Raw genomic sequence first — 18,261 nt, 5'->3', positions numbered from 1 at the left:
CATTTAAAAACCCAGTCACTCTGGGAATCACAACATCCAAAGGCTGGGAAACCACCAGGTAAACACTCCGGTGTTATTTCCATGGAAATATTTCATTTTATTGTAATTGAGCAAGAATTAAGATAATTTTTTATGGTGACATATGGCAATTACCACTCAAAACGTTTCTGAGAGACTTCTGAGTTGTTTATACCATTGCTGGAAGTGTTGTAAAAACAATGTGAAATTCCTCAGGAACTGGATTATTTGTTTCTATCCAGGGGATAATTTCCTGCAGCAGAAGTAAACTATTAAATTAATCACGCCATATTTAAAGGGCAGCATTTGCATTGGTCTGACCAATGAATCATAACCAACAATTTCCTTTTCATAGCTGAAAGGAGAGGGGAACACACAAAATATTAGGAAATTATCCATAAACAGCTCTCTCCTACAAATGACAGCTGTACATTGGAAATTTTCATTTAAGAGAACGAAAAACAAATCCCAGTTTGGTGAAGGCCCCTGGAAAAGTCCTGGCCCTTGTTCCCTTTTGTGAGTAAATTTCCTTTCCTGTTTGCAATTTCCTTTTAGGGATGGAAAGTGGCTGGTGTGGTGTCCCAAACTGTGGCTTGGGTCTTAGTGGTTTTTTTTTTTTTGTGGCATTTGGGTTGTTTTTAATGAATTCAGCACTTTTGTCTATTGGGGAAATCTGGCTATTTTAGCATTAGAAAGAATTAATTTGTGGGATTCTTTCCCAAGTAGTCAGGTGAGGATGGCTGTGAACATTGACCACATCAATTACAGCTGAAGGATTCTCAGCCCAGTGGGCTCAGACCACGAACTCCTTAAATTCTGCCATAAATTCTGAGGTTGCCATGAATTATTGCAGCTATTTTCGTCAGCTGGTGTTGGCAGCAACGTGAGAAATGTTCTGGTTCTCCCAGTGACTCACTCGTGGCCTCAAGCAAAGCACTTAAAGTGTCCATGGCTCACCTGAAAAAGGGACAGCAGCGCCTCTCTCCGAGGTGGAACTGGTGCCAGCCCTCCTGAATCAATGTCTGAGAGGTGCCTGAAGTTCCCAAAATAAAAATACCTTCAACAATTCACAATTCGAAAAAAATCACAATTCCTTGCAGTTGATGCAAAAGGAGTTTGAGGTACCGCTGTCACCTTCTGTTAAATGCGGAGAATTCCCAGGTTTCCTAAAAAATGGAAGGGGTAATTGATTGTAATTTCTTTTTTTTGGAGTTAATGCTGGAATCAAAGGAAGCTGACAGCCTGTTTAATTTGTTATATCAGAGACAGATTCCAGCTCTGAATTCACTCAGTGTCACCTTTGGGAGAAATGATGGCTTTTGGTGACAAATCTTTGCATGCTCCTGGCCATGGAAATGCTGCTTTTGGTGAGCACAGCTGCCCAAAAACTCCCTCTCCAAAGCCCCTGAGGCTCGCTTGTCCCCTCTGAAGGTGGCAGTGGCTCTGGTGAACATCCCAAATGTTCCAAGGGATGCAGGGAATTCCCTCTGGGATGGAAGGAATGGTGCAGGGATGGTGCTGAGGAGATTTCTGAGCAGAGCCCTCAATCCTCCTGCTCCTGCCTGGTTCCTTTGGCAGAAAATCAGATTGTTTGGGGTTCAGATTAATCAGATCTTGGCTGTCTCCTGGCTGGCTGCTTCTGTAGGCGTGTGGCAGTGGAGAAGCTCTTCCCTGCGCTCTCTCCAAAGGTGTCCAAGCCTTTTGTGGCTTCCCAAATCAGTGCTGTGCAGTTTTGTACCAGTTCCCAAACAACAATAAGAGTCCAGGTTTCAATATTCTGATTTTTGATTGCTTCTGGTTTTATTTTGGATTTTTTTTGGGCGTTTGTTTTGTTCCACGCGCCTCCTGGGGAAGGGAAGAGTGATTGTGGCACAACCAGATTGACACCAATGGCACCAAAAACCAGCTCAACTCTCAAATTCCTCCTTCAAAAAAAATGATCTAAAAAATCAGACTAAGATTTTCTGTGGATAATCTCCAGCACCAGTTAAAGAACTGAATTGTTAAAAGCAGAATATAAGGAGAATTTAAAAATCCTCTTTTTGCTAAGTTAGTGAGATAAGTTGAATGATGGAGTGGTTTGGGTTGGGAGGGACCTTCAAGACCATCTCATTCCAAACCCCTGGACACCTTCCACTATCCCAGGTTCCTCCAAGCCTCATCCAACCTGGCTTTGGACACTTCCAGGGGGAGTCACAGCTGCTCTGGGCACCTGTGCCAGGGTCTCCCCACCCTCACTGGGAAGAATTCCCAATTCCCAATCTCCCAGCCATCCCTGCCCTCTGGCAGTGGGAGTCATTGCCCATTCCGAACAGGACACCAAGGTCTGTTCCCACCACAGGCACTCTCAGATGTTCATCCCAATATTCTTATGCCTTGCAGGATTTTTTAAATAATCCTTTGAAAAGGAATATTGCACCTCTCCACAGAAAACCAGGACAGACCATGAGATAAGGCCTAAAATGCACAGAACAGCCGTTCCAGAAGTGCTGTTTCCATTCCAGGTTAGCTGGGAGAGCTTTTCCCAGATCCAGGGCAGACCAGAGATGCTCTCCCAGGCAGGAGAGCTGAGACTCCTCATTGGAAATTCCTGTGCAGGGTTAACCCAGCACACGAACTCTCCTTGTCTCTTCCAATAAAACATGAAAACCACCCCAAATTGTGTTAAATCCCTGCCTTGGGATGAGAGCAGCCACCTGATTCCAGTAACCCTTGGTCAGGATCATCCAGAGAGTGCCTGAGGAGGAAAATTGTATTAATGCTAAAACTAGAATTTAAAAAAATTAGAATATAAAGCACTGCATTTCCCACCCCTCAGATTTTTATTTTTGAATTATTTTGCTTTACCCTCCTTACCTTTCCTTCCAACTTTCTGAAATCCTTCTGGCTTTTTAATTATGCTCCAAATCCTTCCAACAGCATCAGCAAAAAGTGGCCTTTGGTGTTTGCCTCTTGTGGAGCTGGGGAGAAGCCAGATCCTGTCACTTGTGCAAGTAACACTTCTGGCAGAGCTTAAGACAGAATCCCGAAATATTGAATAATTGACATTCTTAGTTGCAAGTGGAGATTTTTTGTCGATAGGAGGTGGCTGCTCTGTTTGATGATTGTGGAGTGTCTGAGCAGGGAACAAATCCATGTCTGGGGCTCTGCTGCAGATGGAAGGAGGGACGCACACCTGGAAGGCAGGGATTGTATTCAGCAAAGGGGAGAGGGACAGCAAAATTTGGCTGAAATTGGAAATTAGAGAGTTATTTAAATGTTTTCATAGGTATAAAATTGGTTTAGTGAATAAAAACATTATGGGAAGCAATGGAAGGGGATAGTGAGAGCTGGGAGATGAGCACAGGGAGGGATTGAAAGGAATAAACCAGAACTGGTGGTGGGTGAGTGTTTGTAATAGAAATTACTTAAATTTGAATTAATTACATTCATTTTGGATAAAATATATCTCAGCCTGCTAAGCAAACATTGTTCATATAAAAATCTGAATGTCATTTGACTGGAAATACTGATTAATTTGTTTGGCCCAACCCCATTTCTCTACAAAGAACTAATTTGGATTCTCAGTCCATATTTCTTGCTGTTTAATTTCATGTATCATAGGAAAAGCCATTTTTATTGCAGATGACTTCCTGGCATTTGGATTCTTTTAGTTCAAAAATATTTTTTTTATATTTCAGGTGTTGATCAAGCACACCCCACTCCTGAGCAGAAAAGTAGAATTTAAAAGGAATTTTCAGGTGATTTTTGCCTACTTAGAGAATGCATGGAGCTATTTAACTGGGAGTCAAATAGACGAGCTGAATAATTAATAAAGTCAGTTTTTCCTGGCCAACTTTCTTAAGGAACTGCCTGCAAAACTTTGCCTTTGAGGGCTGACTTTGTCTTTCAGAGAGAAGTGTTTTATTGAGCCCTTTTCAAGCTGCTGTCGGTACCTTTGACACAAACAGGGCTGGATTGATCCAGCCTGCCCAGGGCTGATCTAAATTCACCTGAAACCCCACTGAATGAACAGAATATCCACGTTGTGACACCAAATTCCCATGGAAAAAACTGGAATTGCCTCTGGGTTTTGTCAGCCCCATAAAAAGGCACCAGAAGCAGAAAGTGGCTGGGTGTGAGTTGGGGGGGCTCAATTGCTGCTGGTTGGAATTATTGGGACAGGTTTTGTGCAAAGCCTGACCCTCCCAAACACTTCAAATTACTCTTTTTTTTAAAAAAATATTATTCTTAATCTTGCAGAGCAGATTGTCCCTCTGAGCATCCCTCCAGTCCTCCCTCCCAGCATCCCTAAAATCCCACAGATTGAGGGTGATAGGACACCGAGTATCCTGGAGTGGCTCGATGGGATTGAAAAGCAAACATCAGCTTGAATAGCAGCCCTGAGCAATAAATTGATTTCCAAATGGACAAAATAGATCTTTTTATACAATCTCAGGCTCCTTGTTTGATATTTAAGCCCATTTTCCAATAACTGGAAAATCAATTTGAGGGGATTCGCTCTCATGTGCGCAGGAGGTTTCACACAGCCCAGCTGGCTTGGGCTCATTCCTGGGCTCCAGATCTTGCCCCAGCTGGGGAGGAAATCCTTCACAATCCTTTCTGATTGCCAGAAACGATGAGTCAAAGTCCTGACAGAGCAGCTCCGGGAAAATAACAGCAAAAACTGGGAGACAAGGCTGGAAAAGGAACACAGGGATGGCGTGGAGTTTCTTACAAGAGCATAAACCAAAAATATTTAGTGCCCCCCACACTCCTGGAGGCCTAAAACGCTTTGGCAGGGAAATAGGAGCAGATTTGATCAAGTCTGAGAGGCGGAAAGTGGCAAAAGACAAACTGGGCAATCACAGGGTGATTTGGGTTGGAAAAGCTCTCCAGGATCATCGAGTCCAAGCTGTGCCCAATCCCCACCTCGTCACCCTGCCCAGTCCAGGCACTCCTTGGACACCTCCAGGGATGGGAACTCCAAACCTCTCTAGGCAGTCCTTGAAGGAGAAAAACCCAATTAAACAGCTTAGAAAACAACACAACCCCTTAGAATTGTGGAAGTGAGCAGATGGCATGAATTCCTTGTCTCCTGTCTTTTCTGCAGGGAACCTTTCTCACCTGAGACCTCTTCATGGTGTCCTCACTTTTCTGTCACCTGTCCCTTCCAAATCTGCTGTAGATGAGCAGCGGCCCTTAATTTCAGCTTTTTTCTTATGTACCAAAGGGGAAAGGCAGAGAAAAGGCTGGGGAAGCTCCAAAGCGACCTGGAAATACAACAGAAACATTTCCAGAGGAGAACTCACCTCCCAAATCCCGTGTGTTAATTCCCCACTCTGCTTTCCCTCTCTAACTCGCAAACTGCATTTCCCATCAGTCGTGATTCTCTTTGGGAAAGCTTTGAAACAGGCAGAGCAAAGCCTCTTTTCCCTGTCAGCTCCCAAATCAGGGCAGTTTGAGGAGGCAGAAGGGGATTCAATTTAGCCAACTCAGCTCGTGCAGCAGATGTCAAAGCGCGGAGCCCGTTTGTCATCAGCCTTCGTTGGGGGAAAGTTTGCTCTCAAAAACCACTGAAGAAAACAACCTTGCTTGTATAACAAGCCTCGCTGGCTGCTGGATTTCCAAGCAGATGCCTCCTTTCCTCAGATCAAATAGTCGAAATATCATCCCTCGCCAGGTAAAGGGAAAAAAAAAAACTTCATTGTCTGCATCTTTTTCAAATCCAGCTGAAAAGCGCTTCGGGTTCTGTGTGGGCTTTTTTTTTTCCCTGTGTTTTCAGATCACTGCCTGTGCTGTTCTGGCACTCCCAGGATCAGTGATAACAAGCAGGTCTAGATAAGACATCCAAATTTCTTTTTGCTTGGAGTTACGACTTGGTAGAGCTGCAGTGCTCCCAGGATGTTCACTGGTACATATTAATTTATGGAGAATTTTTTTTTATTTATTTGTTTGTTTTTATGGAAAAATGGAGTGTATTTATGTAAAAAAAGCTTTCAGGGAGGATTTCTAAAAAATAACCCAGTTTTGTGCCTTTTGCAGTGATTTGACAGTTTTGGACTGCTGTATTGACACAGTTGATTCATGACCTTTTATGAGGTTGGACTTGATGGTTTCTGAGGTCTTTTCCAGCCTAAATAACTCTGTGATTTTGAGATCTGTGGGGCTCTTTGCTGAGTAAAGAAACTCCAGCTCTTAAATCCCATCCTTCATTTCCTGTGCTTTAATTACCTGGAGTGATTTAGTGTCACTTAAGAGAGAAAAGGTGCTTTATAAATAAATCATTTCCCTCCCTAGAGTCCCAAAACATTGGTTTCACATCCTATTACCAGCACAGGGTCGTGCTGTCCAACAGACTTTTAAGGCACCCTGAATTCTGTGTGTTGTTATTATAGAGATAACGAAGTGCAGTTCTGTCAGCTAATATTGTTTGCAGAGGTTCACTCCAGTAAATTATTGGGGAATAATTTCCTTTTAAACTGAGGTGGAACACAACCCAAGGAGATTTCATTTGTCTCACTGAAGCCTGTCTGAAGGTGTTATCTCCACAGGTTTTATTGGAAAAGGAGGAGCTGTGGTTGCACCTGGAGGATGATGGTTGTGCCCTCCAAGCCCTGACGCGGAATTGGGCTGAGCTCTGGATTTGGGAAGAGTCAGACAGGTCAGGTAAGTGAAGCTAAAGCTAAAGGAGTGCAGACATGCAGGTCCAAGGAACACCCAGCCCTCAAGGAATGAGTTATTAGCATGGATGGAGGTTGTTTTTGCTGAAAGCCAAACCAGTTCTCTCCGTTTTCATCCTCAAATAATTAATTTTTTGTAATATTTAAAAACCCAAACCAAATCCTCTGGTGTGACCCATAAACTTTAAGGTAATGGAGAGCGTAGAGACAAATGAAGATTTATTGTGCTGCTGGTTTGGCTGGGAGCTCCAGATCCCACCTGAGCTCCAACACCTGACTCTGGCTCGTGGGAGAAGCATCCCAAGTGTGGAAAAATTTGCATCCAAGAAAATTAATTGCTGGCTGTGGCATTACTGAGCTTCTCCTGAGAGGCTCAGCGAGCTCTGGGCTGTGGGAATTGAGTGGAAATCACTGGGAGAATTTTCTCTGCTGGGGAAACATCCCACAAACACCAAGCTCTTGGAACCCAACAAACACCAGGAGCTCTTGGAAATCCGCCTCCCCGGGCCTGTCCCACTTGAACGCTGTTGGAAGGTGAAAACAAACTCCAAAATGTCCAAATAATCCAAAAATCTTCTCACTGCAGAGCCCCCAGATTCTTGATATTACAAAATTCACACTGGATGTCAAAGCCCAGGAACTGATTTGTAGCTGCATTAAATCCAGGGCAGTCCTGGAACAGAATCCAAGGAACAGACACTTTCTGCAGGCTGTAATTGCAGGGATTTTCTCCTTCTGTCCTTTTGGGTGTAAAATGGACAGAAGATATTTTGGAGATAATTTTCCAAATGTTTCAATCAATTTTTCTCTTGTGCAACTTGATTTTAAACTTTTAAACCCATATTAATTATTACACATGTAAAGGCTTGGCACCTTTCACTACACCAGGCTGCTCAGATAAGTTGGATAATCATATTTTTGAAATGTTTTTGGCATGTCACATTGTAGTCAACAATTACTGAGTGGCTTTGTCATGGTCAAGCGCCACGCACAAGCAAAAATTTCCTAAATTCCTCTACAAATACATTGTCCTAAAAAAAGTAGGCTAAAACCCAAGGCCATTTGTACATGAGAAGGTTCCCTACCAGAGCTGCTAGATCACTATTAATTTATTTGACAGCTTTTATGCTGAGTTCAGATATTAGAGCTGTCATTGTAAAATACTTCCATTTTTCCTTCAACGCTGCTTTGAGATGCTGCTGCTTTGAAGCTGTGTCAAAGTAGCTCTGAATCAGGAGAAACTTTCCATTTTGTATTTTTTTTTGTAAGTTGAAAGTCTGAAGAGCCTCAATATGCTGTATAAAATTGTTCTGAGGATCGAACCTCCTCCTATGGTACCCTGGAGCATTCAGTCACTTTCAATAAATCTCTTTTAATAATTTCTCACTTGTCCTTATTATTACTAACAGCCAGAGCATCTCAAGGCAATGTCAGAGTAAAGGCTTTGGCTGGATGCAGGAGGAAGGCTTATTTGAAAGTTAACATGAAGGAAAAGCAATCCAAATGTGAACTTTTTGGTGGAAAGTGACTGGGTTTTTTTTGCATGAATTTACAGATGGTGTCGATCCTGTCAAAAAAAGTCTCAGTTTCTTTGATTTAAGAAGTTGTGTTACAGGGTAAGGATGTTGAGAATGGAGTTTGGGAGGTCTGTTTTTCTCATTTTTAAAGCTTTGCTTTGATTAGTTTTCTGTCATTATCTCTGGAAGAGCTGCGTTCAGCATCTGCTGGGAATATCTGCCATTAAATAATTCCTGAGATATGGATTTGGGCTACTTGAGTATCTCCCCATCCTTTGACAAAAATAATCAACCACAACTTTCCATTAAAAGCATCCTGTGAGTTTGGGGGAGGCTTTTCATCCACTTTATCTTGAGTTAATTGCAACCTCCTTTATTGATCCCCACGATGTGGGTGAAGAATTCCAACTGGACAATGCTCCCTTGTCTTCAGCTGGATGTCAGACTGATTTCTGATGGATTTATCCAGGGAGTGATAAGAAACAAATTCCAGGTGATTATCAGAATAAATAAATGTAATTCCCCATGTGGAGTGAGCTGGATCAGAGCAGAACCTTGACCAACAAATCTTTCAGCACCTCCCGTGCTACTCCCAAGGTTTCTCCTTCCAGCAACCTCCTTCCCGTGGTTCTCTGATCCAAACTGCATTCTCTGCCCTAAAATTGATTTCCTCATCAGCTTTTTGTTTAAAAATGTGGCACCCGAAGGGACCCCCCACACCCAAGGCACTGCCTCACCCTTGAGCCAAGGTGAGAAGATTTAATCTCAGGACTTCCCCACTACTGAATGTGGGGTAGTCCCGAGATTAAATCCATGGGAATTGGGAACTTCTTTCCCTGAAAATGTTCCCAATTCCCAAGGAAGCCATAACATCCTGCAGGAGGTGATGCTCCTTGTATCACCTTCCTTGTTTGATAAGGAAGGACAAAATCAGGAAGAAACCATTCATTTCTTTGTGGTTTTGTGCTTTTTTTGTTGTTGTTGTTGTTGTAGGAGTGCCAGGAAGAGTTTTCAAACAAGGTTTGGGGAGGGCGAGCGAGGCCAATTCTCTCTTTATGGTTGCTTTTTTCCCCTCATAAACCAACCCTCAGCTTTGCTACCAGTCTATCATGGAGGAGATTTAATCTCTATAAAGCTCTTGACAACTGCAGTGATAATTTCAGCCTCCCAGTTTATGAGATTATAAAAGGCACTTTTCCCTCACCAGTGTGAAGAGCTGGGTTTAGCCAAGCTGCAGCGGATGATTCAGAACATTCATTTTGTGCCTGAGAGAGATCCCGAAGCCTGGCAGTGCCTTGTGACCAAGTTATGTGGTGTGGTTTGCGAAAAAGAGCCAATTTTATAGGAATCATTGTAACACAATGAAAAGGATCTTTTCGGAGTGTAGCTTTCAAAATACACCCATAAAACAGTGCTGGTGGTTACAGGGTGACAGCAGCATGGCAAGAGTAATCACTAGGCTGCATTTAAAATAAAATAATGGAGTTTATAGGGTATTGGGACAGAAAACAGAAGGTATTTACCTACCATGAGCATTTTAATGGAGCACAATGGAATTTGGGGGTCGGCCTCTTCTCCCAGGTGATAGGACAAGGAGAATTGGCCTCAAGGGAAGGTTCAGGTTGGAGTTTAGGAAAAGATTTCTTCACTGAATGGGTGATGAAGCATTGGATGGGCTGTGGTGGAACCACCAGTCCTGGAAGTGTTCAACAATGAGCAGATGTGGCACTTGGTGATGTGGGTTGATTGACAAGGAGGTGTTTGGCCAGGTGTGGGCTTGATCTTGGAGATCTTTTCCAACCTCAGCGATTCCAGAGTTCTCAGAGCCGGGTATTGGAATAAGAATCCCAATATAACCAGTTAGATGGTGCCTGGGTCAGTGTGACCCTCGCTGCTGGGCCAAAGGCAGCACTGTGGGGTTTTACCCCAGAGATACCTTGGCTGCTGGAGAGTGCAGCAGGGCACTGAACAAGTCCAGGCTTGTCAGGACTCCGTTTACCTCAGGAGAGAGCTTCTGGCGATGGTGGAGAGAAAGGGAGTGGATTCTGCTGGAGGGTTGCCAGATGTTTATTCCATGGTTACAGAGATGTCTGCACCGGGCCACTGCTGCTAACAGAAAACCGGCCGCATGGTCTCATTAACATTTTAAGCTCCGGGCAGGGGAAGGGGAGGGGACAGGTGAGCCACCAACCAGGTGAAGGGGCAGGGTCTCAAGAGACTGGGGACACCTATCCAATGTCCCCCAGGCCTGAGGAGCATCCTTTGAAATCGACCAATCACACGACGCCTTGCTGGTATGTTAGCCTGATTGACAGGGCGCACTCAGCAAGGGGCGATGGGGAAGGGAGAAGGGATAGGCACACCTGGGAAGGGACCCGGAAGTTTAAAACAGGACATTGCAACACACCACAACAGCCGGGGATCTCCGTGGCTGTTTCTTGCAGCCAGAGCAGAGGAGCCCTCACCATGCCCAGGCTGGGTGTGCAGGGCACAGGGTCAGCTCTGCCACCTCGCTGTCCCCACCCTCAGCAGTTGGGCAGGACATTCCTGGGAGCAGGAGCAGAACAGCAGTGATTGGGCAGGTCATGGAGCAGAACCTGGAGTGTTTCACTGCTCCTGTCAGTCCTTGGTGCTACCGAGGGGAAAAGAGCTGGGGAAGAGCAGAGCCTGACTCTTGAGCTACCGTGAGACAAAGTAGAAATTCTCCAGAACAGAAATCTGTTTTGATTTAGATGAAATGACCGTCTTTGAGTCTGTGGTTAGAAAACACAGATATTTAGCCTGACTGCAAGGCCTAGGCTCAGGGAAACTGATTCAGTGAAGGACAGAGATAAGGGAGACAGAGGGTGATAAAGAGAGACAGAGACTGCTGTGAGAGCAGGTCAACCTGACCTAGGAATTCTTTCTGATAAAGAAGAACCAGCAGCAAATGTCACGCAAAATTCCTAAAAATGAATATGTATGAACCTATTGTGAAACTGTATGCATATGCATTTGAGAGGGGGATAAAAAGGGACCTGAAGTTCCCAGAGGTACACACGTCTTTTAGGGAGAGTAATCTCCACACCGTAATAAACATACCGGCTTTACAACTTTCGCAAAGTTGTGGAGTTTTTGGCTATCTCTGCAAAACATTTGGCTTCCCCTCCTGGCGTTCTGGGTGAAGCTCTTGGGTCTCCCAGGGTTTTTTGATTCAGAGGTCTGAGCAGTACAAGCAGGAATCCCATTTTGAGGCCTCAGGAGGGAGGGCATCAATGCACGGCCTTTTTTCTGTGCCCACACAGAAACCAGGAGGAAAGATATTTTTCTGGTTGGCCAAACTTGGCTGAATCTGGTGGATGACTCCAAAGGGAAGAGGAGAGTGCTGGATGGAGACGGGGAATATCAGTGGGAGTGCCTGTTCTCAGTTTCTCAGCAATCAGGGTAGGAAGCCATCCATTCTCCCCCTCAGGATTTCTGGAGGGGAAGGTGAAGCCCGAGGTTGGGATCCTTTCCTGGATGGTCGGACTCCAGCCCAGGATGAAAACAGACAGGAAAGGCTGGGGTATTGGAATATGAATCCCAATATAACCAGTTAGATGGTGCCTGGGCCAGTTCTGACCCTCGCTGCTGGGCCAAAGGCAGCACTGTGGTGTTTTACCCCAGAGATACCTTGGCTGCTGGAGATTGCAGCAGAGCACTGAACAAGTCCAGGCTTGTCAGGACTCCGTTTACCTCAGGAGAGAGAGCTTCTGGCCATGGTGAAGGGAAAAGGAGAGGATTCTGCTGGAGGGTTATATCCAGATGTTTATTCCATGGGTACAGAGGTCTCTGCACCGGGCCACTGCTGCTAACAGAATGCAGGCCACATGGTCTCATTAACATTTTAAGCTCAGGGCAGGGGAAGGGGAGGGGACAGGTGAGCCACCAACCAGGTGAAAGGGGCAGGGTCTCAAGGGACTGGGGACACCTATCCAATGTCCCCCAGGCCTGAGGGACCAATCACACGACGCCTTGCTGGTATGTCAGCCTGATTGACAGGGCACACTCAGCGAGGGACGAGGGGGAAGGGAGAAGGTAAAACAGGACATTGCAACACACCGCAACACTGGGGAGGCTCCCAGAAGGTCCAGAGGTGGAATTGGAGTCCTGTCAGCGCTGCAGATGCTCCAGAAACATGACAATAAGAGCAGATAAATCTTTTAATTAAATATTTCACATATCAGTCGTAAAAACTTACTCCTTTTATTATTGACATGCACTAATGACAGTGGTAAGGTTAAAGGTTGCAAACAAGCAATTATAACCCCTGGTGTTTATGCCGATTTTTAATATTTAATAGATGAAATGGCCATAGGATGCCCATGAAATATTGAGCATCAAAGTTATGAAAGTTTCTCTCTCCATTTATTTACTCTCAGATATTGACATTCTTTATCAATATTTAAGGTTCTTTTTAGGAATCCCAGGCACAGAATATTTGGTAGCTTGCTCTGACAAGGAATCCAATATATAACTGTCTACAAAATGTGGTTTTGCCAGGATGAATAAAGCCTTCAAAATGATCATGAATCACACCCAGAAGATTTGTGGGGATGGTTTTCCCTCTTTTCTCTGGCTTAGGGTCTCTGAGACTCAGTTCAGGTCCACATATTCTATTTTATTTTCTCTTCCAGCTTCCGATCTTGTGTCAATCCAACTCTTCCGTAAAGATTTGTAGGGAAAAAAATATTAAAATGAAATCCAAGATTTTTACAGGCCTGTTTTTTCCCTGAAAATTTACACAGGAATTTGATGCATCCACCTTTAGCAGATCAATGCAGCAGCTGAGAATTTTTTGGGAACAAATAACCTCGTCTAGGATTGGCCTATAAAATTGTAGGGGTGGGAGCACAAATAGAAACCCTGCTAATCCCAGTCCTCTCCCTGCCTTTGGTAGCTTATTTTACAATAGGAGGGTCAATCTTTTCCTTTGATTTAATTTAATCAAAGGGATGAAATGTGGGATTGTAATGACTCCTGGAGATCCAGGAAGAGCTGCCGGTGTTGGTGCCTCCATCCCCTTGCTTATCAGTACAAAGGAGAGGGTGAACTGCTGCATTAAAGACAAACATTGATTAAAAAAAACGTGATTTTTTTGGTGCAGCCTCATTTAGGCTTTTAAAAACCACCAGAGAGGATAATTCCATCATGCCCAAGATCCAGATCCTTAATTCCCTTTGCTCCCCCTGGAAACTGTGACCATCAAAAACATTTCAACATCAGCCCTTGGACACAAGACTGTAACTCTTTCCCTTCCTAAAATTTCATATTTTTAAGACACATTAGGAGACAGTGCTTGAAGAGAGGAAAAATAAATGAAAGCATAAAAATGAATAACAATTATTTTCCCTGCCCGTTTGAGAGGAGCAGCGAGCAGTCATTGCCCTCATAAATCACCAAGTGTCCAATTTTGGGAGCAACAATTCAAGGAACTTCAGCCAGCAGAATGAACTAGGTGAGAGCAGCAGTTTTATTAAACATTTCCAAGACAGATTGTGTGGTTAACTGGCAAATTGGGGAGTCTATAAATAAAATATGGAAGGAGCAGCCAACTACGAGCTCCTTGTTTTACACACAGCTTGTCCCCATCAGTAAATCTGTTTTAAAAGCTGCTGGGTGCTTGATAAGAATTGTATTTTCTCTTTGAAATGATATCATGTCATCCCAGCACCCAATCTCCTTGTGCTGGCGGCGTTATTGGGTGATTTGTTACAATAAATGTATTTGCTGCTCACTTTATGCTTGTAAGGACACATTTTCCTCTTGGAAAATGGAGGTAATTAGACCTGAAATTCTCTCTCTGAGTGACAACTTCTCCACAGCTCAGGAAGTGCTGAGGTACCACTAAGGATGAATTTCACCTTGTCATAAAAAATTGCTTCAAGTATTTTATTTTGCAGGAGGGCCTGCAAATCCCATCTACCTAAATGAAACCGGGCTGGAGAAGAGGCGGAAAATTACCTGGAATTTTTGAATTGTTTTTTTTTAATACTATGAAACTTTTTGTTGGTTTTCCCTCATGGGTTTGATTAAGTTTTGCTGAGAAACTTAAGGAGGGAACTCAGCCCTTTTTTTTTTTTTTCTGGAAGGGTTCAACAGCATCCTTGTCTCTCTTGATTAAAGCCAAATTTTACATGCTATTAAAGCTGAGTTTGTTTGCTGCTGCTGTTTAATATAGGCAAGAAAAAAGCTGCAAAACCAGGCCAAAAAAAAAAGAATTAGCAACAAAAATCACATTTAGGCAGAAGAGGAAATCTTAGACAACCTGCCCAATTAAAATTACATTTAAAGAAGTCATTTGAAGCTGAGAGAATGAAGACTTTGAGTTACAAAACAACCCAGCTCATTGAGAAGAACACAAAGCTGTAAAATTAAGGATCAATCCAAACTGGGATTTCCAAAGCCTTCCCTCCTCACTGAGCTGCTGGAGCCAATTTCAGGAGTCCTGCAAATTTTCCTCACCCAGTGGATAACCCAGGCCTGAACCTGGAAACAATGCCCAGCAGAAATTGCATTTATTGCTGTAAATTCCGTGCCATTGAGGTGGTTCCATGATCCGAGGTCAGCTGAGCAGGGCCAGGAATTGGATTTCCATTTGTGGTTTGTGCCACAGCTCAGCCCTGTCAATGAGGGATGGAGATCAGGAACTTCTGGGAATTAAAGGATTTTAATGAACACCTTTAATGTTGCTTAAAAAGTGCTGGTGTATTGGGAGTATCCTTAATAATAACAGTAGTAATTTGGGTGTCCTTATCACACCCAAATGGGAGGTTTTGGGAACGTGATCCCAGGATAAAGGGTGGATTCCCAACATTTTTAGGCAGGAAAACTTAAATCTAACAGGCTCAACTCAGGTCAGATTCCAGGCGGAGAAAGAAAAGCCTCAATAGAGAGAGAATTTTGAAGCCTTAAGGAAGAGAAATTAAAAGCCTTAAAGAGGAGTAATTTGAAGGATTAGAGAAGAGGGAAATTAAAAGCCTTTAAAAAGAGAGAAATTTGAAGGATTAGAGAAGAGGGAAATTAAAAGCCTTTAAAAAGAGACAAGTTCAGGCTGTTTAATAGATGTCCTTTGGATTTTGGAAGCCTGTGCTTGCAGAGGGCCCCGTTCCCTGTCCTGTTCCCATTCCAGTCGATGGGATGCTCCCAAATGAGCCTGGCCCAGGTGCAGCCCCATCTGAGCTGGGTTTTGGAGCTCCTGGGTTTTTGGAGGCTGCTCCCTGCTCCTGGCACAGCAGCTGGATCACCCAGCACAGCATTTAACTGCAGCTGGAGCTTGGATTTGCCTTTCACCCACGAGCCAGGAGCTCCCATCCAAACCTCATGGATGAGAGCCCGTGGGCAGAGCTGGAGTCTCCCTGGCCCTGCTCCACTGCAGCAGGATCAGGGCTGGAGCCAGAGCAGCTGCTGCCCTGGCTGACTTTGGGGCAGCACTGAATTTATCCCTCTCCCCACCCAAAACCTCTTTTATTATTATTATTGGGTTTTTTATTCCCAAAACCTCTGTGTGAACAGGCAGCTCCGTGCTGGGGCTGCCAACGCTGCGCAGGAACGCGAAAACAGATTTGGAAATAGGGAATCTGCTCCCAGGGCTAGAGAGATGTTGCCAAGTGTGAACTCTCTTTTCCTGTGGGGCTTGAAATTCCATGGAATCAGTGGTTTGATGGGATCATGGAGTCACAGAATGGAAGGGCCTTAAAGCTCATCAAATTCCACCCCTGACATGGCAGGGACACCTCCCACTGTCCCAGGGTGCTCCAATCCCAATCCAGCCTGGCTTGGGCACTGCCAGGGATCCAGGGGCAGCCCTGGGAATTCCATTCCAGTCCCTCCCCACTCTCCCAGGAACAATTTTTTCCTAATATTTAATTTAAATCTACCCTGCTTCATCTTAAAGCCCTTCCCCCTCATCCTACAACTGCGTGCCCTTGTGAAAAGTCCTTTTCCAGTGGAAAGAAACAGGAGAAAGCAGATGAAAGTGTCAAACAGGAATATATTTCAATTTGATTACATTCCCCTTACACTGGCAATGTATTTATATGTGCACTGTTAGAGGAAGGGCACTGCAACTCCAGAGTGATTTTACTTTTGTAAAAAAAATCTCCATTTACTCCAATAGGAGGGAAATCCTGCATTGCTGCAGCTCTGTGGAGCCGTGTCAACGTTATTTGGGAATTTCTGCAGGAGTTTATTCCTGTAGAATTTGAATGGCAGAGTTTGTGTAGCTTTGCCAGCCACCCCTCAGAATTCCAGAATTTTGTATTATAAAACAGACACCCTGTGATGCTTTTTGCCACCTCCAAAATGAGGAAACAAATATTTTCATTTCCTGCCACTTCAGTCCTGAGTTTTGCCCCAACCCCTGAGATCTCCTGGGGTCAAACCAGGTAACCGGGAACCAGGGTGTCAAAAGTGCAGCGCGAAATTTCAAATAACTTTTAATCAATCTAATTAAAATTAATTGCTTCTGCTTCTTTGGAGGGTCTGGACCAGGATAAGCATTTCCATCTTCCACATGCAGCCCTTCATCTCTGCTCGTGTGCTTTGAAGTGAGTTTTTCCAGCTCTGCCATCAGCTGAGAGGTCTAGATTAAGTAAGTGGAGAAGCTCTGCTTGTCTCTCACATCCCAGGATGTTTGGCTGAATTTTAGCATCACAGCTTTAGTAGAAAATGATTCATTAACGAGGAGAAGCAATAAAAAAGGCAAAATGTGTGAAAGTTCTCAGGTATTTTTACTTTCCTCTTTAATGACTGTTCTAGTATGACCATTGACTCTTTATTTTTTTCCTCTATTAACAGTTTTGTTGTTAATTTGAGGTCAAATGGAGTGAAAACCTAATATGTTTAATTTTGTATCTTTATTTGTGTTTGAGTCTAAGCAAAACTCTGACTTATTTAAAAATAGGGCTGTTCCAAAGGACTGTCAGCTGCTCCAGTTCCCATTAAACTTTTTGGAAAAGCTCAATCCAGTATCCATCAAAAATCAGTTTGCCATGAGTTCCCTTGGAGCTGAGCAGTTCCACAAGCAGGAGATGATTCCTGACACACCTGGGCATTTGTTAAAGGCACAATCCTGCCCTTGAAGGGGAATTATTGATAATATTATTATCAGCCAGCTGCCTCAGAGTGCCTCTCACAGGATGGAATTATGGAAATAACAATAATCCACCATCTACATGCCTTAATTATCATCCCTTCACCTTTTAATTATTGAAAGGTTTGATGACAAGATATTCCATTACTTTTACTAAAGTTAAAATTGTTGGGATGAGACACAATAATTGAAAATATTCATGTTGCTCGCATTGCACTTATTTAATTGTTTTGTTTCTTTATTCGGGTTATTACAAAAGGGATTAAAAAAAAATCAGTTTTTAAAGGCATCTTCTTTTGCCAGCCAACATTTCACCCTCAGTGGTCCCGCAGTGAATGAATTATTGGGGACTTATGAACATATTAATCATCTCCATGGAAACAGTTTGCAATTTCACAGCACAGGAGTTTGACTTCCCTGCGTGACAATGAAAAAAAAGGGAAGGATCTGAAAAAGGAGAAGCTGAGGAGAGAGATGAAAACCCCTCCAAATTCAGACCCAAATTTAGCAATAGCCACTGCTGCTCTGGGAGAGGAATCAGCATTTCCAGTGCCCCCAAGACCTTTGGAATTTGCAGCCAATTCAGGTCATGGATCCTTCAAAAGACTCAACATGCCCTGCATGTAGGGCTTTGTGGAGGGAATTAATTCATTTTTTCCCCCCCTGCAATGGTGTTATTTAAAGAATCAGCTCTCTGGGATGTGCTTGGCAATGGTTTGAAGCTGGAGACCTCAGTAAATGAGAGAGGTTTGCACTGAGGGAAAGGTGTTGGGTGTGAGGCTGAGCGCAAGTGTGGATCAATAGCACAAATATCAGGGGTTTGGGGCAAGAGAGGGAAAGGAAACAATGAAATTTTAAAGCCATTCTGTAACACAGCAAAACTCAGAGACAGAGAAAAACCAGGAGCACAAACAGGCAATTTTTAAACTGTTTTCTACTGGAATATTGGAAC

Source organism: Zonotrichia leucophrys, chromosome 9 (genome assembly GCF_028769735.1).
Source record: "Zonotrichia leucophrys gambelii isolate GWCS_2022_RI chromosome 9, RI_Zleu_2.0, whole genome shotgun sequence".
Taxonomy (NCBI): Eukaryota; Metazoa; Chordata; class Aves; order Passeriformes; family Passerellidae; genus Zonotrichia; species Zonotrichia leucophrys.
Note: the sequence above shows the minus strand (reverse complement) of the source record.